Source organism: Oenanthe melanoleuca, chromosome 1, assembly GCF_029582105.1.
Source record: "Oenanthe melanoleuca isolate GR-GAL-2019-014 chromosome 1, OMel1.0, whole genome shotgun sequence".
In the NCBI taxonomy this organism is placed as follows: Eukaryota; Metazoa; Chordata; class Aves; order Passeriformes; family Muscicapidae; genus Oenanthe; species Oenanthe melanoleuca.
This window is the reverse complement of record NC_079333.1, coordinates 93,852,769-93,879,925: the sequence shown is the minus strand read 5'-3', so window position 1 is coordinate 93,879,925 and position 27,157 is coordinate 93,852,769. Positions and strand designations below refer to the sequence as shown.

Genomic DNA, 27,157 nt, shown 5'->3' with positions numbered 1-27,157 from the left:
AAGCAAGGAGATCACAATCTGAGACTGCACTCTTTCAAATCATTCTTGCACAGCCACAGGCTGTTTTTGACTTCAGTCAGAGGTGGAATGTCAGGTATCTCTCCCAGATATGTTCTGACCTGGTGTGGCCTTTCTGATGCTTTGTACCTGTGTTCTGACAGAATAAAGTGCCCAGCCAAACTAAGGAAAAGTCTCCATGAAAGTAGACAGCCCTTAGCCTATTTTGAAAGTCACAGGGTAGACTCTTTTGATGGCAGTGGTGCTCATTCTCTAGCTTTGAGTAAAACTTGCCTTGGAAAGTTTGTAGGAATTGTCTTGTGGTTTCTTTGGCTGTGGTTGTGCAGTGAGACCCAAGGAGACTTCCTTGCTTCCACATCTGAGTGAACAGCCCATGTCAGGATAAGATATGCAAGTGGACAATAATTTATCAACTACTTCTTGATTACAAAAACCAAGCACACCAAAAGGAAGAGATCTGAAGTACAACTATAGAAACAAAATAGAACTGAAAAGGAGCCCATGTTTTACTGAGTCAAAATTTCACTTCCCATTCATGTTCCCATATTGTAATTACTATTAAATGCCACTAGTTACTTTAGAAATTAGCATAGAATGTTCATATAACAATAGACAAAAATATAAGAATATTAAGAAAGTAAAACTGAATTCCCTGAATCTGAAATTAGGTATCCCTATAACATTGCTACAAATGCAAAGAAAATAGATACACCAAACTCAAAAGAAGCAATTTACTTTGTTACTTTAAAAGTCCTCTTTTTCTTTAAAGCTTTTGGAAATATTTTTGATGAAAGAAAACCCCAGAAATTTCTTTTTGCCTATCTATGTATTTTTTCTAATTGAAAAGTATTTGGATTATTATTGAATTGAACTAAGGATTTGGCAAAGAGTGGAAAAATATTTTCCCATAAATATTCTGAAGAAGGTTTAATCAACTGCTCTGTAGTGTTATTATATGAGACAGCTCCATAAGTTGTGTGTTTTATTCAAATCTGGTGTGAGAAATATTTTCTTCACTAGAAGTGACAAGCATGCAAATCAAGTTTCACTAACAGCAGCACAACAAGTACCAAGAAATAAAAATTTGATGAAACATAATAAGACTCAGTGCCTCTAATTCATCTTAAGTCACTCCCTCTTCAAAATGCTTGTTCTTGTTTCCTGCTTTCATATATAAATCAGACCATATGCCTGACAGTCAAAAACAATTCTCAATCACCAAGGTCATGAGAAGATTTTAAATAATTTAGCATATTAGAAAATCTGCAGCCTTTACCAGAAAAAAAAAAAGAAAAAAAAAAAAAGAAAATGTGAGTTACAAATGGGTGAAAAAAAGTCTGTGTGCACAAACCTGCTTCAAACTAGCCACATCTAGTTCACTTCTGTTATGGAGCTAAGCAGAGAAGAATAAATATTGAAAATATATAAGACAGTGACAAATTCCTTCTGAAATAATTTTAAAATAGTATTAACTCCTCAGTTAATTTTATTGCAACATAATGGTATAATAATAACAGATCCTAAAAATACTACATGGGTTTGATTTCTGGTCTTGTCTTGTATCCTGACTTGTAATTACTCAAGAAGTTCTGCCCTAATATTGTGTGAAGCATACCAGTGACTAAAATTACTCATAAATAAAATACATAATAACTCATCCATTGAGTAACTTCATGATTTGGATGAAGACATCTTTGTATGTGTGCATACTTGTTGCCTTGAGTTCAAGAACCATTTTCATCAAATCATTCTCCAGGATCCTTATATTGTTTATACCAAAAGAGGACTCTGCATTTTAAAGTCTTCTTTGAAATATTTAAATCCTTTAAAAATCTGTACATGTTCTAATTTTTACTTCATCAAATTCTATTTCTTTTCCTGCTTCCTGCTAATTTTTATGGAACTATCTTACAAAGGAAAAGGAAAATAAGGTGCATGTGTTTTTATAAGGAAATAAATGAAAAACCTCAAGCCATTTCTCACCTGTGAGACAATCACAATAACAAAAATCTTACTTGCTGTGAAAGACACTGGGAGTCAGCTCTCCACTAATGGTTATGGCTAAAAGATCCTTTTGCCTGGGAAAGGCATAGGTGCATCCTGTTTACTAAGCAGCAAAATGCAAGTCAGTGGAAATAGTGTTAAGGTCCATGCCAGGAAGGTGTATAGTCTTTGTGAAGCTCAAGAGATGAGATCCAGGCTTGTTTAACCACAAAAATCTGTGAAGTATTAACCAGGAGGAGGAGGGTTTTGTCTTCCAAATTGTCAGCTGAACCCTACAAAGGACAGAATCTAATGATGGATGGAGTCATCAAATTTGTTGGAAAAGCAAATATAACAGTGCAGCAATCTTATATACCAGTGAATAAAACATATCTAAGAATTTTCCTTTGCACTGAGGCAAAATAGGATGTAGTTAGATAAAATCTCTTGGCTCCAAATCAGTATCTGAGTGCAAACTACCTCTTGGTAATGACCCCCAGAATCATTAGTGCTGAACTGCCCTCAGGTGATTTTTGGGGAGAGCACTACCTAGGAAGGGCCAAGCTCACACCAGGGCACAGTTTAACAGTTTGTTAGCATAAAGGATCATGCTCTAAAGGTCAGCAGTACCCTCAGATATGCTGAAATCTCCTAGTACTGGCACAGTTATTCCAGGAAATTTTTCTGGTAATGATTTCTCTCTTGCCTTGTCTCCCTTCTAACCCTCTGTTTTCCCAACCATCCAAATTAGAAGCTACTGGTGAAGTGGCTATTCTCAATTTGATTGGCACTAGAAAATGTCTGAAAACATAAAGGTGGGAAGCAAGTCTGGTGAAGCTGAATGAGAAGAATTAATTATTGTAAGGAGGAGTCAAGGGAATAGAAGAAATATGAACCAAACTGTAGCTCAAGGACCTGGCAGATGGAGTTTTCTGGAAACTTAATTTAAATGACAGAAGACTGCCAGGAAGGTAGCATTAACTGAAGAGGTTTATAAATGGAGAGAGAACAGCAAACAGCTCTGATGTTAGACAGAAAGCAAAGATAAGAAATTACTGTGGCTGTACCAAGAGTTTTAAAACAATGTGAGAATTAAGGAAAAACCAGGCAAGGAACAAGGACATCTCTCCATATCTATGAAGAAAACAATACTAGGGATTAACAAGGGGATAAAAATAAAAGGGTTAAGGGACATAACAGGATTTAAATTAAATATTTTCTTACCAGAAAAAGAAAGCTCTTGGAGTTAATTCTGCTCTTGGCAAACATTTACCTATGGAGGTGCCTATATCCACAAACTCTCAAGGAAACCAGAGGCAAAAAGGCATATCTGTCCAGTGTCAGGACTGATAGTTAATTTTCATGGTTAAAACCTATGGCTCTACACAGAATAGACTAGAGAAGGACATTCAAATAGACAAATGTAAACATTCCTAGAAAGTGAAATGCTTTTGACAGTCTTCTAGAGTATCCTACAACCAAAATTTGCCACAGAGGTGGATGACAATGTGGTGAAATACTGGCTTGCTCATCAGGCTCAAAGGGTTGTGGTCAAATGTTCCACATTCAGCTGGCAGCTGGTCACTGCTGCATGCCTGAGGGATTGAAATAATGTTTGTTTTATTTATTAACAACCTGAGCAATGGGGCAGAGGTGCACACTCAGGAAGGTCAAACTGGGCAGAGTGGTTGGTAGGCTGGAGGACAGGGTGCTATTCAGGCTGTATGAATACACCATCAGGAACCTCATTAAATCCTCAACAAAGGTAAATGCCTGAACTGGGGGTGCAAAAAGCCCAGGAACCAGCATGTGCTGGGCACAGACCAGCTACAACACAGCTTTACAGGAGAGGACCTGGGGTTCTGGAGGACAGCACATTGAGCAGAGAGCAGGAAGGTGCCATAAAGGCAGCCTGGGCTGCTCCAGCCAGGGTGCCAGCAGCCAGCCAAGGAAAGTGCTTCCCTCTTGCTCTGCTCACCCCTTCTGGGGTGCCATGCAGAGCTTTGGGCTCCCCAGTCCAAGAAAGACACTGGGAGGCTGGGGTCCCTCTCTGAGTGAGCCAGCAGGGTGCCAAGGGGACAGAAGGAAGAGGAGGGAGCGAGGAACGGGGCTCGCTCCGCCTGAAGAACAGACAGGGATGCTGCTGCTGTCTCCAAACACCTCTCAGGGGTACAGAGAGAGTGGAGCCAGACTCTTCAAAAGGACACAGTGGTAAGAGAAGAAGCAATAGATGCAGGTACAGGAGAATTCTGATTAGAAACAGGAAATCCTGTTTATCCATGGGGTGGTCTGACACTGAGGCAGGTTGCCCAGAGAGGCTCTGAAATATTCATCCTTGGAGACATTCAAAACTCAACAAGAATTTTGTGGAGTTTTTAGACAGAGCAACTCAGTCGAATTTGATCTACTTTGAAAAGTCTTTAAAAGTCCATTAAACTGGACTTTGAATATCTCTAAAAATATGTATGATTCCATAATTACAAAAAAGTGCTGATTGATTTTGAAGGCAATCAAGGGCTGGAACTGAGAGGAGCCATCCCCTTCCTTTCTCAGAAAATGTTTCCTCACACAACTATTAACTTGCCTGCAGCACAAACCTGTGGGTTTTTTTTCCCCTAAGTTTGAAGTAGATGTCACATCAAATCATAACACAAAAACAGGTGCTTCAAGGTGGTAAAATCTTGATATTCCTGTTGTGACTCCTCCATACCTGTCAAAACATAATGGAAACAAGAGTGAAGCCGTGAAAAGCCTGACATGTCCAAGGAGGCAAAATTACCTTTTCCAGCAGCCTGAAAATTAGAGGTCTTCACTGTCACCACTTGAAATAAATCTTAGTCTAAAACCAACCAGAGGAGTTTCTCTGCTTAAGAGAAAAACCTTTTTGCCACTGTTTTACACTTCATTAGAAATCTTTTACCCATTTCCAATAGTTTCAATCACCTATACAATATGGAAGGTTCTCTGTGCTGAGGACTTAGAATTGGACCATTAATTTAGATTTTCTACTTAAAGAATTAATGTTCTGCATATAAGTACTTTGTCAGTAACTAGTGCTTCAGAATTACATTAGTAAGGGCAGACCAAAACTGCTGCTAAGGTGGCTCTCTTTTCTGTAGGTAAAAAAAAAAAATTAATTTCACCCAGTGCTCACAGTAAAAATATAGATAAAAAGGCTGATTTTTCTCTCTCTAGATCTCAGTTGCACTTGTGTGCAACAGAATTTCAATTCTTGCTGTCAGGTCTTACAGTTCTCAAGTCTAGTTCTAAGTTGTCATTTCTTGTCCTGTTTCTAGTGATCAGAATAAAAATAAACTACATGTGGTTTTCTTCAGTGTAAAGTGACTTAATGCTCTTCAGCCCTAGTACTCTTATTGTCTGGCTCAAGCATTCCTGTAATAGAGACAACCTGAACTCTACATGGAGTTTAAGAGAAAACATGCTGTTATTCCATGAAAACACTTCTGAGTAGGCTGGAAATGGGCACAAGTACAACTGAGCAACAGCAGACTCAGGCTTTCATTACCTTGGGAAGGTAATTCTGATGGTTGCTCTAAAGATTTTATATGTCCTTATATTTCCAACTATATTTCACTTTCACACTATGCGTGGCTTTTCCTCCATTTTTCTTATTTCCCCTTCACGTGGCCTGGTGCTCTGTGTTCTCTTCTGGGTCTGCTCTCAGCTGCATGCAAATCCCAGTTCAGAAGCACTCCATGAGAGAGACAGACAAGCAAGGCAATATGTGATTCTTTTCCTGTTAAATAAACTACCACCTGATGTAATGCACTGGTGACATGCCCATTTTTCACAGTCTCAGAGCCAAATTCTTGACTGCAAGACCTATGGGTAAAGGCTGCTGTTCCCCATTGTAAATAAGACAAAAGTTGTAAGTTATGGACACCATATAAGACACAGCTATATGACCTGAATGCCATTATTTTCTTCTAGATTTCATACAAAAGGTTATGTAGCTAAGCTTCTCATAGTCCCCATTCTCCTGGAAAGAAAATCACATAGAACACTGCCACAAATGGACATGGACTGAACAATGATCTCATTAGGGAGAGGCCACTGTGTTCTCAGGAGGAGGAAACATGACTTTTCTTGGAGAGTTTCATCTGAGGTTGGTATGTGCCTTGCCTTTCCATAGGAGGATTTGGTCCCAGCTTTTTGTACATCCTGAAGGAGTGGGAGATGACTACTATTATGTAGCTTTATACAATTGCTTGCTTTTATTCAATTTTATTTCCTTGAAATTCAGAATAATCCTTAGGGTGCTGAAGCAGAATAAAATACTACATTATTTTTCCCAGTCTCCTTAACAGAAGATGATGCTTCCCTTCCCTCCCTGCTTCTGTAGAACCTGGTTACTTTGCCTTCAATCACTCAGAAAAAGGGAACTGTGAAGAAAGTATGTAGAGATATTGCCACTTGTCTCACTTCTATAGAAAGACTTATATATATATGTAGTTTGTGATACTATAAAATAAGGAGTATTTAGGATTCAGGTGATAAAAGTCTGGATCATCACCAAGAGAATCCTTTTAGGCCCACTTCAAACCTACTGACTCATTATTCCTCAAAGATCATTTCAGATTCAAGTAGTACCCAGTTCATATCACAGTTAACAGAATAAAAGAAATATTGAACTAAATTGTTACCCATTAAACCTGGTGCAGAGACTGAGAAAGGAATGAAAATAAATAGGAAAGGGGAAGACACTCTTAAAATACATGAAGAGAAAAAGGGAAGCAAAAATGGAAAGAGAAGTGCTGCTGAAACATCCATGCCTAGGTATCAAGAAAAAAAGGTTGTCTATAATTCTCAAATATGACTTGCAGGCCACTTTCTTGGATCACAATATGGAAGAATGACTACATAAATAAGCCTTTCAAACTTGCCTGTATAATTAATCTTTTCCAGTCACTAAGAACCTAAATGTTTCTGAGAGCTTAAAGGGATTTTTAAAAGCAAAATTTGTCAGCAAGCTTATTTATTGTAGCGAGTTAAAAATTAGCTACTTTGGGGCTCAAACTGCAAGATAAGCAGGAAAAAGGAATGCAAATCCATTTTTTAATGGATTCAGGAAGACACAAAGGGAGAATGCATTTTGCCCAGGGGACATACCCTATGGGACAGGATGGGGGAACATTGCATGCAAACAACAAATTTATTTTGTAAATTAAACTATTACATGTGGTTGAAGGTGATATAATAGCCCATCCTCTATTCTAGTGATATCCAGCATTAAATAAATGTCAGTGTTAAATCATACTGCTGTGACAGGACTACTGGTGGAACATATATTGTGGTTATACCCAAAGTTGGTTCAAAATCATCAAAACTACAAGAAACAATGGATCTGAATTCCACTTCATGATGTCTCTGACCATTGAATTACAACATACAAAGAAAAGTCTGTTTACTTCATAGTCAGTGGTACTTGGCTGTTGATAAACCTTAACAGTTTTCTTAGTAAAATTATTTAGAGAATTTGACCCTTATTCACAAATTGTTTTAAGATGGTGCTGGCAATGTATTACTTTTTGAAACTACTGAATGTTATACATACTGATGGATGCTGCTTCTTGTCCTTTGTGTAAGAGAAAAAAAAAAAAAAAAAAAAAAAAAAGGCCATGTACACTTATTTGAATTTCAAAATAAGGAAACAAACCTTCACATCTCCATTGAGAAATGCAATTCTGATTTCCTCTAAGGAAAAATGTGTGGAAGGTCAGGATGGGTGGGGGGAAGATGTGTCTGTTTTGTTCTTTTTGTGATGTGGTTTGGTTGGGGGCTTTTTTTATGGTTGGTTGTTTAGTTGGATTTTTTGTGGTTTGTTTGTTTGTTTGTTTTTGTTTTGGTTATTTTGGGGTTTCTTTCCTTCCTTAAAGTAATTCTGGCCATAAATACAGCAAAAGAAAAAAAAAAAAAAGGGAAAGGACCAGAATCTCAGAAAAGAGAGGATGTGTACTTTCAAAGGTCAGAATTAAACAATTCCACAAAATTGTATTTTTAAGAGTGACATTTCAGCAGCAGAAAGATTCAGCATAAGGAACTGACAGCTCTAAAAGATGAACCAGGGAATAACATGGATATGCCCCTCAAGTTTGTTCCTTGGCCAGGTGTGGGCCCAGTTACTGAATTGTCTGCACTGCCCAGACTCAGAGCACAGCACAGTCTCTCAGGGAATGCATGCTAAGATGGTTTTACAGCACAATTCCCTACCTGAGATGCTCTGCTGATGTATTAAATGATCACCCACTGTTTTTATACCTCTACAGATTTTACAGTAGACTGAGAACTTTCAGGAAAACACATGAATCACACAAAGCAATTTCAAATTAATTTTGTTCTAAGTGTTATAGGCAGCAATTCTTATTGACCTCTATTTTAAAAAAGTTATTACATTAACAGCATTAATAAAATGTTAGTCATTAATGGTTTCCCATAATTCTGCAGAGAATAACTAGCAATTCACCAATGCTACAGGCTTTTGTGATTTGACTCATCTTGCAAGCTTAATGGATGTGATTAAATTATTTTATGCAGAGTAAACATTTGCAGTGTTTCTCTTCTTGCTCCTGTCTCAAACTAAGCAAATAAACTGACTGCCAGCATCAGTCTCATGCTTCTCATGTGAAACCTATTGTGAACTGTCAAAGCCCAGTACTGTAGGAGAGAACCTGATGTACTTCTAAATAAATTCACAGATTAATTTGCTTAACAGTTTTGAACAATTAAGGTTATGGCCTCTGTCGTTTGTCTACAAAGTATAGTGTGGGAAATTAAATGCAGTTAGGGAAGAAAATAATTGTTCCCTATTTCTTTCCTGTTGCTTAAAATGTCTCTACAGAATAAAGTATTTCCCCCATATTCATTCCTCTCAACACAAATAGTTTTACTTTCTTGGAATTTAAAGAGAATTTGCAGGAAATTATTAAATCAAATAAGTTGTACTTCTATAATAAAAGGTTGGCTTTCTAGAATGAGGAGATCATCCAGTAAAACTGAACGTGGATTAGTTGCTTTCCTTCACATGTGTCTCATCTAGCATTGCTAAATCCCTGCTGAGACTTCTGTTTGGATGTGCATGCAGTGACTGAAAATTCCCTTCAAAGGATTATTTAAAGCATTTACCTATCAATCCTTAAAATCCTTAAATCCTTAAAAGCCTTCTGGTTTGTTTACATGAGTTATTCAAGATCATACAATCTGTCAGTGGAAAAAGCAGGACTGGCATTCAAGGGTTTGGCCTCCTGTTGTAATATCCCAGTTAACAATTTCCTGCCACATGCACACACTTGCTCTCATCCCTTGCATCCCATTGCACAGCTTTAACATAATTAATATTTGACCTGTTAGGAGAAAGCTGGATATCACAGTGTAAAAAACCTGTTTCAAAATCCATCTAGGTTGTAAGAGGTGCACTTCTAGAGTTTGATCTCTGCTCAGATCTGATTTTTACAGAGAATATTTTGAAAAAATTCCATTAACTGCTTTCAGGTCAGGTGGGGGTAAAAGAAACACTTTCACTGTAACAAAATATAAGCCCTTCCTCAGAGTTCTCAAGCAAAAAATGTTTACATTTTGTAACTTGAAATTTGTCACATCATTATTTGCCACACAATGCACTTCAGAATAACACTTTTTTTCTAAACCAGTTACTCAATTGATATATGAATTTCAAACTAGTCTATGAAAACAACATGCCCAGATCCTCTGCAGCTTTTCAAACCTTGGCTATGACACAGCACACTCTTAAAAGAGTCAGGTTAAAACAAAGTTCTGCACTTCTGATGCTATAAAAATTTTAGTGAGGCTGAGGTGCAGTAGCTTCCCTGTAGCTGCAGTGGATGGATCCACTGGGGATCAAAATTTTCCTTGTTGAATGTTTCCAGAAGACATTTGTTTCTTACTCCCAGATCAAAGACCTTGTAAGAGAAAACAGAAGCCTGGGGTCTGGTGCTCATGATCCCTGCTCTAAACCTCACTTCTTACAATGACTTCCTGCACATGGTCTCCTCTATCAGGATATGAAAAAACCAAGATAGGCCTGTCTTGTCTACACAGTCTATCAACCAGAGGATATAAGAATAAGATCTTCCTTTCAGCAGGGTTATTCTTTTGAGGATTTGGTTTTTTTCTTGTTAATTCCGTTCCTGCTCGGTGACCTTGGGTGCTTATGAAACGCAGAGGGGAGCAGAAGCAGCCAGGAAAATTGCCTCTGCTAGCCAGGGCTTCCATCACTTCTGTGCACAAACAGCCTCCAGACTGCTCTCTTTCCAGGTAGCCCTCAAAATCACGGGTCAAGAGAGCTGAAGCAAATTGTGGGGTTCTCCTAATTAGGTGGCATTAGGTGACAGTCTGGGTGAAACCAGGGTGCCTCTGTTTTCCTTGGCTGACTGGTAGTTTACAAACATAATTTAGGATGCTGCTCCTGACCTAGAAAAGCATTTAGAGACAGTTTTTATGAACACCTATGTCTCTCCTTTTGCAATGCTAGTCAGCATTAGAGAAGGTGTTTATTTTCTACATGTTAAAAAAGGATTCTTAGTTTCTCTCTCTGGAATTCACTCCCGAATGTAATTTTAAATTGGTTACTCGAATTATTTTTAATTTCTAAGACATACCTAAAGATGTTTCTCTGTGCTTTCATTTAGGTGGGGGTTAATTAAATTCTTTAGTTTGTTGGGTTTTTTTCCTTTTCTTGGGGATGAGAACATACTACCACTTTTATTCTTGGTTGGGTACCCAATTTTCAGACCTGTCAGAGAGTACAGACCGGGGCAGGCCACCCAAAGAACAGGGCTCTTAATAGCAGCCCCCAGAATGGAGGGGATGCAAATATTTTTCGGGTGTTAGATGCATCTAAAGAATTGAATTAACCAGAGCAGCAAGGCTCCTCCACCTGAAAAGTCTGGGCTTTGAGAAACATCCTCCACCTGAGAGAGACAAGAGCAACATTCAGGGAAAGCAAGTGTGGTAAAGCTTGGTGGAGGCAAATGTTGGTGTCATGAAGCTGCTGCTGCTTCCTCTGAATCAGGTTTGGTGAGCAAGTAATTCCTAAAGCTGAGAGGAAATGTTTCCATGAGCACACCAGCCTGAGGGGTGCAAGACACTGTTGGACTCTGTCTCAGAGAGAAGAAAAGCTTTTGGCAGGGAATTACTGGAAAGTCAAGGGGGGTTTTGTTTGTTGTTATTGTTGGTTTTTGTTTTTGTTTGTTGGTTGGTCACAACTCTCACTAATAAAAACCTGTGAAGAAGTGTTTAGCACAGTCAATGAAAGATGCCCCTTCTGACTGAAATACTCAAGAATGGACTGTAGAGTACTCAACATTCTATTGAATTTGGTCTCATGAACTTATGGCTGGGCACTTAAAAACAGGAACTGAAATAAAGCTAGAAAAATGAGAACTGCAAGACATGAGGCACTGAAATCAGAGGATTACACTGAATTCTTGAAGTTCAGTAGAAGTATTCAAGGGTTGTGTCTACCTGTATTTAAATCTGCACAACTTTAGGAATTAACCTCAAATATGTAATATAGGCCTGAAACAGGGAGTAACATCTCTACAATGGCCTGTAATAACATCAAACAAAACTTTACACATGAATCCTGCTTTTCTGTTTTCCTTTGATTGATTTTTATGTTTTCTCACAATTTAAAGACCTTCATTTTCTGCTGTTACCTGTAATACAAGATTTTCTTCCTGGTCTCCTAAATCTGAAAACTCTGTAAAAGCTGAGCTGCAGCCAACAATTTCAAGATGTGCCCATTCAAATAAAACTGTGCTATAAAGCAGTGTAATTCCTGCAAATGAGAAGCAAGCTCTATTACTGGCAGAATTCATCCCATCAGCATCTATACCTTTACAAACCAGACTTCCATAATTGCACTAGCAACCCTGTCTCCCATTGAGAGGGGGTGAAGAAAAAAAACCCCAGCATTTCCTGAGCACAAAGAAACTGGCTTCTTTTAGATATTTTATTTGGGATGAGAGAAATTCTGTTGCAGAATTGCCTATTGTTTATCTGCTGCCTATAAAGTGAAGGTGGAATGGTTAGTATTTGTCTGATAAATGCCACACTGAGTGTTAACAGAAAAACAGCTTAGTTGGAATTCTGTTTAAAAATAAACAGACACAACAACCAAATCTCCTTTCCCTGCACTGTGACAAGATGCATCTGTAAATTCAGAATAAGGGTATTTTTGACCATAAGTGGCAGTAGAATAAGTAGCAAAATGAATAAGCAGAGTCAGTTCACCCCACATTTTTAAAGGTATATTCAGTTAAAATTATCTGTAGCAAATGTTTGTCTTTTGTTTTGAGATTCAGATGTTCATATTAAATATTTGCTTTCTACTTCATCTCCATTTAGGCTGATACAAAACAGATGCTAAAATCTGTTTCTGAACAAAGTAAGAGTTTTAAATCTTCAAAGTTAGGAGCTTTGAGAATCTTCACATCTTCCCATCATTCTCATAAGTTGCATGCACAGTGTTATTTCTGGGATTTTCCTTAAGTGATTTATGTGTTTTCTCCCTTGATTGTTCTTGCTCTTGGAACAAAAATAAATATGCACCTTCTGATTTGCTTGTTTAACCTGATAAGGTACTAAGATTAACTTTTTTTTCATTCATTTGCTAATAAGGAGACATTAGCAATCAGAAGAGAGTCTCATTAAGGATTTCATGCACACTGGCTGGGGATGTGGCAGCATTTCTCTAGCAGCACTGGCCTTGTTCAGCAGATGTTAATGAAGAATTGATTTTGATGCCATCTTTAATGAAGACATGAACTAAAAGATTAGGTCTTTCCGTCAAGCTTATCTGAGATTCTGAAAATAATTGAAAAGCTTAAAGTGACAGACTGGGACAAGACTACTCTAATGTAAACAAACCACTAAAAATACCAGGCTATCAAATATTGATTGAGTGCATGCACAGAAAAAAACAGAAGAGAATATTAATATAAAAATTAATTAGGATGTATTCCAGAATGATTAATTGTTTTCCCCCCACACTTCATATATACTCAAGAGATGCCAATAAAGCCACCAAATGCATTTAGGAAGACATGATAACCTGTTTAAACTGGAGCAGCATCTACTTTCCCTGGGTAGCTTTAGATAATGTGGAATGAGAAAAGATAATTGAAAGTGGCACCACAATTTAACTTTACATTTTTGTGTCTTTTAAGAACCTAATCTCTGTTTTCTAATCTTCTATCACCAGAGATTTATTTTTTACGTAACTATACCCAAAATAATTTTTAAAATTTACTTTTTTTTAGTTCCTGTGGGCTTTTTGTTAAGTCATGTCATGGTTTAAGTATCAAATCTGAATATGCCAGAGATAGGATGCATTTGCCAGTTTAAGTTAATTTTTTGGTCTTTAAAAAAGTCTTGACAAAACTAAATTTGCAAATTTTGTTGTCTATAACTATTTGTTTGTCATTTACTATGACTTAAAAAGTCCTTCTACGGATCTGATTGAGTTCTGTCTTTTGAGGTGAGTGACATTGCAGCAATCCATTAGTATGAGCAGTACACAGAAAATAACAACAGAGCTGAAGTGTTTTCTCTTGTTGTGAACCAGGTAGGCCAAATTTAAGATGGCAACAGTGAAACAAATATTTAAGTAAAGAATCAATCTTTATTTTTACTTCCCAACTGAAGTGGTTAATGGATCTTATGGACCTACACAATTGATGAGACTGTAGAATAGCACACCTTTGAAATCAGTGCCTTGGAAAAACTTATTTGCAGCTAGAGGCACAAACATGCACTTTGGAAATCCATAGAAATATCTATTCACTTTTACAACAGAGTGCATAGAATATTACAAAGTGGATGCAAAACATCTTCTTCTTACTGTTTTTTTTTCTGTTAGTCATTTTATATTTTGTATTATCTTTAATTCTTTGTTTCCATTTCCTTTTAATTTCTTTTCATGCTCTAAATAAAAGCACAGAAAAGAGAAGAATGTCTGTACTCAAATATTTGATTTTCATTTTGATTGCTGGAAGACCTGATGTGATATTAGAAACACTTCTAAACAACTGCACTGTTTCTTTTTTCTCCCCCCAGTTGAAATCTAAAGATAGTAGACTAACTGTAATAAGAAGTTATCTGGCTTTAATATTACCTGATGTAGCAGACAGAAAAAAAAAGTATTTTTTATTTAATGCTTCAACATATCTTGCTTAAATGCATGACTGTTAAAAGAATTTTATTTTTCTTGTGAAGAATTGTCCACACAGTCTCTTTCCAATTCTACTTAAAGGTATATATGTATAAGGGAACTAAAAATAGGAGTTTGACCATGAGAATCAAATAAAAGTCTCAGTATTGATGTAAAATACTGTGCATTTCCTTGTGACATTTTAATGAAAAAAAAATAAAATGCCTCTATTCAAAGCTATTTTTTTATTGAGAGTCACCATCCAGTAGCCTGTGCTCTCTGGTAACACTGCTGTAATACAGCAGAGATGCTGAAGTACTCCAGACCTTTTTATCTATCACAATGGCTGTCTCTGCCTCAACCTATGCTCTAGTCTTAGTTCACCCTTTTTAATGAAAAAGGTATGTAGTTTTATGTAACACTGGAACCCTTTCTAGTCACTTTCTTTCTCATCCTGCTTGGAAAATCTGGATATTCTGCTTGGATGAGCCACATAATTCAGTGATGCAAAGGGATTCCAATGGTACTTAGTTCTCACACCCAGTCTGAAGTTCTCATCCCACTTTTTGTCTGCTTTTCCCACCTCCAAGGTTTGCCAGTGTTTCATCTGCTTGAAAAAACCCCAATTTTGTATTCAATACTTTTGCTTTGCTGAGACTGGCAAGACTCCTAGACTGTGCTGTTTTTAGGAACAAGAAGTGACAACAACTTGCCTTGCTAGTACAATGATTGTATTATTTTTCTGTTTCCTCTGGGTACTCTCTCTTTGGGATTTCAGGTACCTTCCAGTCCATGTCACCAGTCCTCCCCATCTCTGCTTGCTTGACTGGGCTTTGACACATCGTAGGGAAAGTCCAATTCTTTGACAAGTGCCTAAACTCTACATCTTGGTTGTCCTTTGAAACACTGAAAGAGCTGGAAAGCCATTCACATGTCTGATGGATTTTTGGTTTATGGGCTTAATTGTTCTGTTCCTTTGCCATTTGTGAAACATAGATGCCCCAGCTTAAAAACACAATTAATAATATTCTCATGACAAGTTTCATCTACAGCTGACTTTCTCACTTGGACTAGAACAGCTGTTTGGCATTCCTGTTGCTGGATCTGTTATAACATGGATCTAAATTATAACTCTTCTAAATTTTCCATTAAATGAAATTTTCACTCTTCACTTCTTTACACCAAGAGAACTCTTCATTTCACAGCATTTTTATAGCACTTTTATTCTGTCAGTGTTTTTTATGTTGTATGGTTTGGTTTGGTGAGGATAACATTTAGGAAGAATCAGATACCCTTCAAAAAAGTGATGGAAAAGGGATAAATGTGTAGTGTCAACAGGTAATGGTAACAACCTCAACCACAGGCAGTAATCTAGGCCAGAATGGTTAAGAACTACTGATATACTGAAAAATGTAAATGTGATGATAGTATGAACATATGAGGTACTGTCAGTAGAGACAGATGATTATCAAAGGCCTGATTAAGCAGCTCCTAAAGAATCTCCTGGTATAAAAGTGGTAAAAAAGTTTGCAGATTAGCTAAAGAAAACCAGAGGGAACATGACTCTATGAAGTGGAAAGAGAACTGCCTAAAAGGCTCCAGCTGCAACAAAGGTTAATGTTGTTTTCACCTGAAATATAAAAGAGGTTTCTAGCTCTGTGAGGAGTGAAGTTGCAGAACAGCTATCCAGGAGGAACAGGTACAAAACCTGTGTGAATGTCAGTGTAGCATGCAGAGAGATTTGTTTGGGGTTTCTAACTCTAGACAGTGCTTAAAAATATCAGGGAAGATCATAAGTCAAACACTCAAAAGTTGTGACATTTCACAATTAAACCTTCCTGCCTCTGCAAAATTCATGCTGCTGTTTCCCAAATGCAGGATTTCTACAGCACTGCTACTCAAAGGACAGGTGCTGGGATGTCAGTGGTATATGAAACAGGAATGTGGAAATATGTGAAGAAGGCAGGACCCAGATAGGGCTGTACAGAGGGGGATTCTACTCTTTGTCAGAGAAGATTGACATGTTGCAGTTTCTAGGATGACTCACAGCATTCTCTATAGATTCTGCCTGAAGAGCACAAGAGCAAAAAATCTCTGTTTTTACCTGATGTAAAACAAGCCTCAGTGTCAACACTTTCCACTAAGTCAAATGAGAAACTAAGGATATCTGAAGAGGCAAGTGCTGGCTGTTGTTTTAAATTAAAGGAACAATTATCCACATACAAAGCCTTAATAAATTAAGGATATTGAATTAATACAGATTTTTCAATGTTTATTCCATGCAGGTTTTTTCTGACCTTGAAAATAGTAATAGGAGGAACTAAGGTTTGGGTGATTTTTGGTCTGTTTTACTTTCTGATCTTCATATAAGAACCACTATTATGCTTTGATTGTTTATTTGCAGGACAGCTCATAAAACAACTACTATTTAATTTAAACCAATTTTATTTTAGGTTTGCAGCCTCCCTTTTTTTTTTTTTTTTTTCTGTTTGCAAAGGTATATTCAAAAGGACACTGTTACTTTAAGTGGCCAAACAAATCTGAACTCATGCTGGGTTGAGAAGTGTTTGCAGGATCAAGTCTCACAGTAATTCGTGCATCATAATGATCAGGATGGGGCAAGATTGATGGGGTCCAGTCCTAGGAATGTCATCATAGGCTGGGAGAATTTGACAACATTTCATGATAAATTATTAATAAAGAAACAAACAAACTAATGTTTGCTCTTCAGGTTGCTCTCACAACATTTTGTGCTTTTGTTCTGCAGCACCATGAGAAGGGACATAAGTTAATCAACAACTGTTTTACTAAAGTTCCACTGACATCAACGATGATGCAGATTCAAAGCAAAGAGTGAAGAGGGCTGGATTACTTTTGATGTAGTTCTTTTCTGAAGTGCTGGCAGAAAATTTTAAAATCATCAAAATGTACTTTGCTCTGTCAACAAACTCACTGCTTTAAAACCATCTGAGCTTAACCTTCAGACAGAGACCATATTTGGCCAATTTGAACTGAAAAAGAAACATAATGAAAGCTGTGAATATGCAGTGTGAGTAGGCTCATGGAAATTGATGTGCATCCTAAACAATAAATGTAAACAAACAGCTGTTGCAATCCCCCAAAATGGCCCATCTGAGATTGTGAGATTCATTTGCAGAAAACCTTGGCCTTTTGAATTGGAATGTAAGAACTACACAAGGATTCTGTGCACCTCTGAGGAAATAACAACATATGCTCAAAGTGAAAACATGGCATTTCCCTAAGCAAAGAGAAACAGTAGTTTGAATTTTCATTTGTAACTATGGCATTATTCCTGAAATTATGTTTCACATTCTCCATCTGCTTTTTTTCTGCTATTTATTATACTGACCTGCAATTTACTTGAAATGGGATTTAGAAATATGAGAAAAGTATAGCTGGGAATTCTGCCTACTCTAAATCTTGAAAAATACAATTTATGCAATTTCTATACAAATACTAACGAGGATTCAGCAAGATCTATTGTTAAACTGTGAATAATTATGAAGTGCTATTAATCACTCCTATTAAATTTTGATGCAAAATAAAATACTGAGATTTATGTAGAACCTAGAAACTCCTTTTCAGGCTATCAAAGCTCATTGCTCTGTCTCCAGCACTGGTGGTACAAAGGGCTCAGGGAGGCCAGTGCTTGTGTACAGGAGCTCTGGCAGGCAGTGCTGGTCCCTGAGCACTCAGAGGGACTGGGAAGGCTGGAACATCCCAAACCAAATGAGTACAGACATGATCAACACCAGGTTGTGGAGTATGGTCAAAGTTATTCTTCCATGTTGTCCTCTACTGGCTTGAATATGCTTTTCAAAAGGGTAACAGGATACCAGGACACAAAAGTAGGAAGAGAAAACAGTATAGTGATAAATGTAAACAAACAAAAAAACCCCAAACAAACCAAAAAACCCAACAACAGAAAAAGAAAAGTGTAGAAACCTTCATAGACCTCCTGAACTGATGAAATTCAATACCCTTATAATTTCTCAGCTGTGTTTTTTCATCTGCTGGCTTTAAAAACAAACAACTTGAAGCATTTCATGGCAAGCATGAACATTTGAGCTGCTCAGCTTAGACTTCCTTAATAATTTATCAGAGAGAAATGGGCATTTTCCAGATGTGAATTCACTTACCTATTTTTGATCTTTACTTTCCAGTGACATGAGTTGCATCTAGTAGTGCCTATTTTTCTCCAATTCAAAGGGATCCCAGTACGACTAGCTCACATATCAAGACCTCTGATAAAAATATCTCCAGTTGTTTAAATTATATCCTATTTTTTCCTCTTTCAATAACCATATTCTGCTAATAATCCAGTAAAAGAAATTTTGATTCAAGAACCTCAAATGATTTTAAGCACCAGAATTCAGCCCTAACAACTCAAAGAAAAATCTTTAATATTACCAGTTCTGGAACTGTTTCTTACCGTTCACTGCTAACAAAGTGAACTGTAGCTTCACTTTGAAGCACCTTTGGTGGAATTAATACTCTGTTCAGCTTTAAATCAGAAGGATGATCAAACAAAAGAAACCAATTTCATATTAACTTAGCATGAAAAATATGATAAGTAATTACACAAATGTCTCCAGTAGCTTTGGAGATACTTTCCCCTAAATTTTCACAGTGCATTAAAACATTGCAAGCAAAAATTTAAAAATGCAAGTATGAATAATGCAACCAAGAAAAAAAGTCTGCAAAGCTGGGAGATTTGTTCTAACTGGCTAAACAACATCCTTAAACATACTGGAAAAAGCTGCACATCCTTTGACTTAAATGCATTTTTTGTGGAGTGCTTTGTACCTTTCAAAGCCCTTTGTTGACTCAAAGATAGGAAGCACCATCAATTCAGTGATGATCAGGTGTCACTAGAAAAAGTGGGGAGTAGATGACCTTGACAAATGTTAATTGATGTGAGTTAAAATTTAAAACAGTGTGAAGAGAAAGGGGAGGGAGGGCAGAAATCTTTATCTCCCTGTGTTCAACACTGAGACAAGCTGGTTGTGTGGGCTCTCTACACTGTCAACAGAAAGAGAATAAAAAACACATCCAGGAGGTGATTTATCCCAGACATCTTTGAATGTCCCTCTGGAGATGTCTCTTCCTCTCCCTGCATTGACTGCAGAGGGTGTTTATGTGATTTATACCCCAAACCCAGCATTTAGACAACTAGAGTCAAGCAAGATGAATTCTGCCCTGGGGAGGAAAAAAAAAAGTCCATGGTAAGTTAGGAGTTCATCAGTTTTAATTGATTAAGGAGAAAGAAGTGAGCATACCAGTAATTCACAGAATGACTCTAAGCCACCACTGTGCTTCAGGCATGAAGGGAAAAAGGCATCCTGTGGTAAGCCAGACAAGGAATTTTCCACAGACAGAGAATAAATATTGCCACTGTATAAAAATGGGTCAGATCTCCTCTGGAATTTGATGTACAAGCACCACTAACAGAAGAGAAATATTTAAATAAAAGTGTATTAGAATTAGCTTTTTCTTCAAGGCTTTGGTAAGAAATTAAAAGCAGTGATGTTCTGGAACAGCTGTCTGCAAAGAAAGACCATCAAAACCCCAAATGCTTTTAAGATAGATCTTGAGCCTGCCTGTCTGCACTGAGAAAACACAAACAGACTCAGCTAGAAGAAGGTACCTTTCAATGCAAAGGTCCTATTGACATAAGAGATATAAACAGTGTAAATTTTTCTGCAGGGAAAAAGACTCCCAACCTATTAATGTGTAACTTTTGAAGTACAAATAAGGACATTCAGGAAGACTAATGCAATTTTAAATTAGATTCCTTTTCAAACTTTGCAAAGAAAACTGCATTTTCCTGAATTTTGGAATAAGTAGGGAAGGAAAAAATAAAGCTTAAAAAGCAGCAAGTAAAAAAAAACCCAAAAAACTAGACTGCAATATATTCCAATGTCATTTAAATAAGTTACCAGTGGGTAACTCAGTTACACAAAATTAAGTTTCTTTTAAAAATTTTTACTGACAATACTGCAATTGTTATAGGAGACCTCAAATTGATACTGACTGTGCTGATATATTGTTTCACATGCTAGACAAGCCTTTGTGTATAATCAGGGGTTTTTTTCATAATCTAGTGGTTAATTTACTCATTTATGTATTCTTTCATACGGCAAGAGGAGAGAGAAAAAACATTGAAAACTCTTTTGTTTAAATCAGTAAGACTAGCAAGAGAAAATCAGTCAGAAAAAGAACAGCAGCTTTGGAATTGATTTTATAAAATATGAAAAAGAACTTAATTTGCAATCTTACCTTCATGCCATAAGTAGAGCCATGTGGGCTGAACAGGCTGCCTCCACAGAGACACAGGAGCTGTCCAAGGCTCTTCATTACATCCTTCAGGTTTTGGTGCAGGTCCCTGAGCCTTTCTGCTGGATGCAACTTTGTCTTTTTATGGAGGACATGCTGGCAGGAAGCTCCATAGAAGCATCTCCAAGGCAAAGTCTGCTTTTTTTTTTTCTTTCCCCCTGGACCCTGTATTTGACCTGAAGCCCTACCAGTGTACAAATGAAGCAGTTGAAAGGCACATCCTCACTTGTTCTGGTGAATACTTACCCTTCTTGATTGCTCAAAGAATATACTAAAGCCTTGCTCTTGTAGTTCTTCCATGTATTTTAAGATTGTTTTTAATATTCTGTTTCATTGATTTAAGGAGAAGATGCTGCAGTGAACATTTTAGTTTTTAGAAGATGGAAACTGCTTTTAAAAGTAAAACCTCTAATGAGAAGAAAGAGGCATCCTTATTGAAAATGTCACTTTTTGAGACATGGTTTTCAAGTGCAAAATATAAGTATCATAAATGTATGAATGAAAACTGAGATCACAGTTATAAAAAGCCAAAATTCAGTATGATAAATAGCTTGAATTAAAGTGTCTAATCCAAGTAGTGTCCTGCATAGGTAGTAATGTTTCAGGGACATTAAACTTGTTGAAACTTGACTAAGTTATAAGGTAAATGTGGCTGCTCTAGGCAGGAGAAACTCAGCTGTACAATTAGCTGTGCTGCATTTGTGCTGATTATTTGCTGGTAGAAGGGACCCGTATCAGAAGCCCTAGGAAAGGTATTCAGTGGGCCTGGAAAACATCAAAACTTTCCACCAAAACATGCTGACTTTGGACTAGAACTAAGGGAGGGAGCACAAGCAGTTTCTCCCCTTACTGCAGAAAGCAGTTGAAGGTAAGCTGGAGAAGTAAGCTTGCGTTTATGCACTTGGAGAAGTTTGATCTTGGGGCTCTGTTTTCTCAAGGTTACCAGTTCTTTGAGCCATTCATGAAAATTTCCATCAGAAATTGTTGCAACGATGACAGGATGGTCCATTTCATTAAAATGACAGACCAGGAAATTCTTCAGGCATCCATGGCATCTGCATTGCCAATCCAGGGACAAACTAGATCCTCATCTGTGGCCATTTCATTGGCAATAAAGGTTTAAAGTAAAACTGGATCCTCTGGCATCTCTTTCAGAAAAAAAAAAAAACCTAAACCAAACAACAAACAAATCAGTCCTGGCCATTATGAAAATGGGATTCCCATAAAGTCCTAAGATTACCTTCTTCCATTGATACTGAAAGACTTACTCATATTAAAGAAGTCAGCACTTACTACTGAAACCAAACTCTGGAACACAGGCTAAAGCCTTCAGGTTGTTATCAATAATACTTAGATATACCATTTTTAAACCTGTCCTATATACAAACTTAGAGTTTAGGACATGAAAAAGAAGATTTACAAGGATAAAGCTGTTGATGACATTTACTGCCACCTCGTGCTGTCATTTGAAAGGCATGAGCAACATGGGAGAATCTTGCAATGCACTGCCAAAAACGATTTACAAAACATATCTTCTCTCTGTAGAGCAACTCAAAAACACTGTAAAAACCATTAGCACTGTGTAACATCTCAGTCTTGCCCATTATCAAATTATAACATAAAAAATGGGAGGGTAGTGCTTGTTGTTACTAGTTCTCTGCACATCTGATAGAGGCATCTATCTTCTTTTGATCCTCTGTTCATATGAAACAACAGTAACATGTTTTATTATTATAAGCATAATTCCTCTTTGTTGATACAGGCTGCTGTCCCATTTTGTTCTTTATCATAATCCACAGGTAGAATAGAGAATAGAGACTGGTCTCCAAGACAGAAACTTAACTTACCAGTAGTTAGTCTTCTTTAGGATGCACAGACTATAAATAAAGCTGTTCTGAGGGTACACCTACACCTTATCCCTCCAGACTGCAGAGACTTTTCCTTTGCAGTAACTATGGATGATGTATTCACACTGTTGTCATCACCTTTGACACAACAGTATAAAACTCCCCTTACCATGCCATAAATTGTTTAAATGATCAGCCACATAGAAATGGTCTAAAACATTGAAGCAAGCCCTGCTAATAGAGCTTGTAGAGCTAATAGAGCTTCTTTCCTTTTTAACTTTCAAATTAATATCCAGATTTGCTCACAGTGTGTGACTTCATAAAATTAACTGACATGTATTATCTGCCAGAGGTTCTTGACTCTACCAAGTGCTGTGGCAGCTCTTGAAGCAGCTCACCAGAGATGGCACAGTGCCTGGGGAAAGAGTGGTGGATATACTGCAGGTCAGTAACTCACCAGCCTCACAAAAGCTGTACACTCAGTGGGAAGTACCAATTCCTAAGTTTTATAGCAAATACTGAGACACCTACCATCCATCTAGACAACTGCTGGATCTGTCAGATATACACAGTCTGTACATTCCAGACATAGCCTGGACTATAAATATAAAGGGAGCTCTTTTGCTATTAAAGGTACAAAATAAAGCATGTTTCTTAGAAGCCCAAGGGAAGGTGAAGGAAAACACAAATAAATAAGTGATGTTAAAGACTCTCCCTTCAGCAAAAATGATGGCTGCATCTTAAGAGCTGGCCTATCTTTGGAGAGTAAGGTCAAAGAAGGAATCACAGGGGTATGGATTTCTCTGATTTTCCAACAGAAAAGATAACAACCAAGAATACCACTTTTTTTCTGAAGAAGGAGAATCCATGAGAACATGAAACACCAAATTAAAATTCGTGTAAGTGACTTGCCTGGCAGAGGGAATGATCTTGATAAGCACAGGTCAAGGCTGTGAGGGATGGTAAACAGACTTAATTAAAAGTAAGAAACATGCAACAAAAGACCAGACTGCTTCAGTTTGAGCAGGTAGCTTGGAACAGACTGGACTGATGGGAAGGCCAACCGAAACATGAACTCAAAAATCTCATCTAGTTAATAATTTACATTCCATTCCATTACTTATAAGGCACAAGAGAAGCAGGAGTGCTGAAAGAGTGAGTCTTCCTCCATCTGCAGCACGGAGAGAGGCATTTCTAGACTCAGATGAGCCAAACACTCCACAGGAACATGTAGATGAATAGCAGCAGAAGTGTCTTTGAGAAAGGGAGAAAGTCTTGATATTAAAATTCTGCATCCTTCATCCCACCTTACCTTCACTGAAAATGGGGACACAGGGCCTGGAGGATATGTTTAATCTACACTATCAGGAGACTGTCCAACAGGCAACTTGATAGTTCAACTACTCTTGTGAAAGTGTTCAAGTCACATGAATGAGTGTTCAAGATAGAGGAAAAGTAGCACTGTGGGACACAAACTGATATATCAATTTCTTTGTGATAGATACACTGGTAGAGCTCAGACAGACATTTTTTGGGGGAGGCAGATAAAATACTAATAAATGAATATAGTTCTCTCTGAAATTCTGCCAAGGGGCTAATTATGTGCTGGAAGAGAGAAAGGAAACCTACACACACCCTTTTCAGGTTATCAAGTTCCAAAATGAGTAGTTTAGTGGTGAAGTCCTCATTTGAGTGAACAATTTTAGATATAGAAAGCCATTTCTGCAGTTCAGATAATCTGGAACTCCATGATATGGATGTGAAGTTTCAGTCCTTTGGCCAGTCCCTGTCTAATCCTGTTGCCCAAATGGACAGTCAAACCAGAGGGAACACATCTAATGCCACTTTCTAGAAAGGTGGAAAAATGTAAGCATCACCCCCAGTGGAAACTTGATTCTACCACCACATAAAAAAGTTCCCACACTTCAAGGAATAGCAATGCTGATGTAGGGACTTTGTCCATGCCGTAATTCCTGTCCCTTAGATTGAAAAGTCCAGCTTCATTTTAGCATCATGGAACGGGGGAAGCATCACCTGGAGGATGTCTCTTAGGACAACCATTTCTGGCTGTGTTGAAATGAAAGCCTTTCCCTGTCAGAAGGTGACAAGCATCTCAGCTTGGCCAATATTCATGTTTTGCAGTTTTGCCCTCACAGATGAGAAGAGCTTCTTAGGCTACTAGATAAGCACCCAGATGCCCTCTCCTTCCACTTTTAAAAGCAAGGTAAAAGGATCATGTAGGTTCCTTATTTTGAGGGAGTAGAGGCACCTCTTGAGGCATGTGGCAAGATAATTCAAACCTCTCTGATCAAAAAGGCAGAAAGGTAATCCTGACAGAAGACATGGCTGAAGAACAAATGACAAGAACTTAGTTGACCATTGAGAAAAACTGAAATAGTTCTAGGTAGCATCTGTCAAATTTTTTCTTAATAAGAGATTACTGTTTCAAGCACAGGTACCATAAGGAGTAAACACCCCAGAAACCTGAGCAATAAACATAAACAGTGCAACAGAACAACCACTGCAAAAAAGGAATTTACAGTATTTTCCTCGTGAAGCAGGAGACAAAATACATTCCTTGTACTCTTCCTTAGCTTTGCAGGCTCAGAGTAAAAAATTGCTTTTTTTCAGAATGACAAAATGAACTTTAAAATGCAATTAAGTGTTTTCTGTTGCATAACAATGTGACACAGTCTCTTTGTAAAAGAAATGTACCTCAAAATCAATACTGAAACTTTTGCATTTGCTAGAGTACAACAGGGTGTTAGGCTACTTTTCCTTCCCTCCCACCCTTATGAAATCAAAGATTTGCTCCCAGATCTCATGGGCCAAAATTTTCTCTCCCCAGAATCTATTGCTTTACAGGCTCTAAGGGAAGAGTTTGGATCAAATCTCATGAACTTCCACCCATCAGCATCTTCCAAATTCCTTTAGTACTGACAGAAAATTCAGATTTTATTTTGTGAACACCTACAGGAAAATGTATTCACTATTTTATATATTTTATTTTAACTTATTTTATTTCTTTTATTTTAGACTTTAATGATGAGTGCCTCAACCTCTCTACGGCTTTGGCCAAATCTAAGTCTGAAAACATATTAGGGCTATTCCATGGATAGTGCAGTGGAAGACTGTGATCACATTCTTTTTGTGCAAAACAGCTACTATTTAATTTTGAGTGGCAAATTATAAAAACTGGTTAATGTTAGTGCCACATGCTCATCACTAAGCTGTTCGTGACCTGAACCACGTTTTCAATTTGTAACAGTTTAGTGCTTAGTGCAATGAGGTTCTGGCCTTTAACATCTGCTGCTACAATGCTGCAGTTACACCCTTGTGAGCCAAATTAATCCCTGATAAAATGCTACTAAACTCAACTGGATTTCAGTGCAGTAATCAGGTCTCCCTTTGATATAAATTGTGTGACAAAGCTACTCAGGAATAGACTTTTCAGCTTCAAATTACGTGCTAGTGTGGTTATTTCATGTATCTGGTGAGCAGTGAGGACATCATGAAGCATTCTGGATCTTCCACTGGTCATGAATTGATGGAGTACTAATGAAATAGATGGAATAAAGTGTAGGTATGCAGCTTTGCTTCTTAATGTCAAAATGGCAAACTTTGCCCAATTATTTTATAAAACAGCCTAAACTCAAAGACTCAAACAGGACAGGCATTTTGCCAGGTTAAAAATCACTAAACATATAGTGTATGTACAAAACTTTATAAAAGCATTGTATTATATTATATATATAACATTATATAATTTAGCAATTCTTTATTGCCTTAGTGCAAGCAGGTACATAGTGATGGCATTCCCTCATGTAATGAAGTTAAAATGTGCAATTAATACAGGAATCTATTAGGATGTCACACAGGAAGACAAGGTTACCTTAATGCTCAAGATTAATAGAAATGGGCTATAATTCAGCAGCAACTGATGTGCAAGGTCATATGCCCCAGAATTAACAACAGTTATGTCTATTATCATCCAATACTCTCCTTAGCTGGACAGGACAAGCTGAATCACAGGATGTTAGAATCCCAGAACAGTTTGGGTTGGAAGGGACATCCTGTCCAACCCCCTGTGACAGGCAGGGACATCTTCAACTAGATGAGGCTGCTCAGAGCCCCATCCAGACTGACCCTGAATGTTTCCAGGAGTAGGACACCTACCACCACTCTGGGCAACCAGTTCCATGCCTCACCATCCTCATAATAAAAAAATGTCTTCCTTGTATCTGTAGTTCAAACCCACTACCTCTTTTCATACTGCAACACACTGCTAAAAGGCTTGTCCTCATCCTTCTTATAAGGCCTTCTTTAAGTATTGAAAGGCTGCAATAAGGTCTCCCAAAATCCCAGCAGAAAGATGGGAATAATTTCTGACAGAGGATGATTGTGAGACACTAACCTAATACATAAATACATGTGATTCTAGGAGACTGCAGACAATTTCCATCAGCTGTGCCATTGTACAAAGCTCTCATTAGGCACCATTTAAGAGCCTGCATATAAATCTGTGTGGAAACATTATGGAAAAGACATTCACATGGTACCACATGGGGAAATCCAAAGTCCTGGGGGAAGGAGAAACTGCCTTCTAAGAGATGCCTCAGAGAGCTTGGATAGATGATCCCATTTATCAAAACTGACACAAGAGCATGGTGGTGGTTTATGAAATCACACCATGGAGTCCAGTCAAGGGTGACCATGCTGGTCAGGGGCTGCAGCACATGATATATGAGCAAAGACTGAAGAA

General features: G+C 37.6%; 1 long non-coding RNA gene across 1 annotated transcript; it reads right to left on the bottom strand.

Annotated features, from left to right (window-relative positions):
- Positions 1-306: 306 nt before the first annotated feature.
- LOC130258841 (uncharacterized) lies at positions 307-20,615 on the bottom strand. The gene is made up of 3 exons (XR_008841544.1): positions 20,492-20,615; positions 4,599-4,711; positions 307-376 (listed from the first exon to the last, which is right to left on the bottom strand). It is a non-coding gene; the product is annotated as an uncharacterized LOC130258841 (long non-coding RNA).
- Between the last annotated feature and the right edge of the window lie 6,542 nt (positions 20,616-27,157).